This window comes from Lolium rigidum, chromosome 6 (genome assembly GCF_022539505.1).
Source record: "Lolium rigidum isolate FL_2022 chromosome 6, APGP_CSIRO_Lrig_0.1, whole genome shotgun sequence".
NCBI lineage: Eukaryota > Viridiplantae > Streptophyta > Magnoliopsida > Poales > Poaceae > Lolium > Lolium rigidum.
This window is the reverse complement of record NC_061513.1, coordinates 5,587,924-5,590,203: the sequence shown is the minus strand read 5'-3', so window position 1 is coordinate 5,590,203 and position 2,280 is coordinate 5,587,924. Positions and strand designations below refer to the sequence as shown.

The 2,280-nt window shown below is 45.3% G+C and overlaps 1 long non-coding RNA gene across 1 annotated transcript; it reads left to right on the top strand.

Annotated features, from left to right (window-relative positions):
• Window positions 1-621: 621 nt before the first annotated feature.
• On the top strand, window positions 622-1,920 carry LOC124667185. Its single transcript, XR_006991191.1, has 2 exons — window positions 622-777; window positions 1,539-1,920. It is a non-coding gene; the product is annotated as an uncharacterized LOC124667185 (long non-coding RNA).
• The last annotated feature ends 360 nt before the right edge of the window (window positions 1,921-2,280 follow it).

Below are 2,280 nucleotides of genomic sequence, written 5' to 3'. Positions count from 1 at the left end.
ATCTGTCCCTGTATGCACCACAAATGAGTAGTGGCTCATTTGGCTAGCGCTACGTTGTTCCGCTGCGCCTGGTTGAGAAGTCGCTGGTTCGACTCCCTAGGGAGGCAATTACTTTTTTCCGGCGCGGGCGCGATATGAGGAAGAAAAATTCCACCGCGGCTGCCGTGGCTGGTTTTACGGGATGAGGTGGAGGAACCTGGTTGGTGCAAATCATTCCCCTCCCCACGTCAGCCTCTCCCGTGTAGTAGGCGCACCGGTTTGTTCAAACGCAATTTCTATTCCGCCGTCGACTTTGTTTTGGTCTTTCAGCGAGGCCACACGCGCATCCGCGCGATTGAGATCCAACGGTGCGCATCAAAGTCCCAACCCGCAGCCTATTTTGTGTGTACGTTTTGCCGGGTACGTGTAGTGAGGAGCTGTGCTCTGACTGTTCCCCACCTCCCACCGCTGATACTGGCTTGGAGGCTTGGAGCATACCTGTTCCCCATTTCAGATGATTTGCTCGATTTCACCGGCGATTCGCGACACCGGGAGGAGATTCATCAGCGCCGACTGATTCCTCGCGGAGGGGGCTGCTTCCTCGCGCCGGTGGCCGCTTCCTCCCGCGGGCAAAGCTTCCTCGCGACGACGAAGCATCCTTGCGCGGGCACGCGCCGGCGAAGCTTCCTGGCGCCGGTGACTCCTTCGCCGTGTTGACGGCCGCTTTCCAGCATTGTACGGCTACATGCCCACTCAACCTGCTAAATCGGCCTCGTCTCCAGTTACATCCACTGTAAGGTAATCGTCCGATCTAACTGGAACCTCTCGATCCAGTATATGTGCGTTTTTTTTATTCAACATGCTAGGATGGGTTCTGGCCATGATGAACATGTGTTCCTCTCCACTATTTTGTGTTTGTCTGTGATTTGAAGATGTAAAATAGGATATTTTTGCCTCATTAAATTACATGGGCATTGGGGAGCTTAGGGTGGGCCAATTTTTAGGCGTCATATACTCATATCATGCTGGAATAGGACTTCTCGGCAGATGTATCCCATAGACATTAGATGTAACATAGAGGTAAATGATATTACATTTTCTGGTAGTGTTACATTCTAAGTGTTTTTCAGGATGTAATGGATTTCGTGTATGAGATGGTGCTCCCCTTGTGTTTTAGTTTGATGGATTTTTTTGATGTAAGGCAGATATAATCTGCAAAGGATGTGATACATTATGTTTTTGTGTTACATCCCGTTGTTTAGATGTAACATAGTGATTTTTAATTGTTAACTAGATTGGAGTTTTCGGGTGATGTAACACAATCCTATTTTAAAAAAAATAAAGATTTAATCTCTCAAATGGGATGGAAGAAATATTTAGATGTGACAGTTCTTTATTTTTCCTTTTGGTAGAAGCATTTGAATGTAACAGATCTAGGATTAAATTGGATGCAACTCCCTTTTTCTCTCGTTTTCAGAATTAACAGAGTATTTACATCGTTGTGCCACATCCTCACGGGCGGCGGCAACATCCTCTTCGCGGGCACGTCGTCACAGCAGCAGCCAAAACTTTAGCGTCACCGGTCACATTCCTACGGGGTCGGCTACATCCCAGTGTCTCCTGATACATCCAACTGTAAGGCAATCACATTTCTATCCTGAAGTCGCTCGATGTAGTAGTTTGAGTATTCTCAGTGTTCAGGCTAGTGTTCGGCTGATCGATGTACGTTGATATGTTAGTAGCACAAATTAGTTACAGTAGTGGAAAAGTACCATCTAGTAATAAAATTGACAGGAGATGTGTTACATCTCTTGTCATGATTCCTACATGTAACTGATTTATATCCTACAAAAAAATTGACATTTGCTACATCCGCGGGCTAGAAAAAGGGGCAAATACAAGCTGGCCAAGAAAAGGGAACAGAGCTTCATCGCCAATAAACACACTGCTGTCCCAAGAGTACTACTAACATACTACTGTTGTCTTTTTCAATCATGCATGCCCCATTTTTTTTACTAGATGTTACTCTTCCTCTACTTTTTAAGAAACGTTCCATTTTTCTTTATAGGATGTGATCTGAAATTTTAGATGTACCTGCACCCTCATGTTTACATGCAATGAAAGTAGATGTAGCACATATTTCAGATCAGAGACCATCAGGATTAGATGTTCAGATTTTACTTGCTCAGCTATGAATCCATGCATGTATCATACTCAAGAACAGCAAGGTGCAACTGGTAAGATTTGTTAGAGAAGAAGGTGCGGTGGGGAAAAACCTATAGGTGGTCTGTGTCCCTGTGT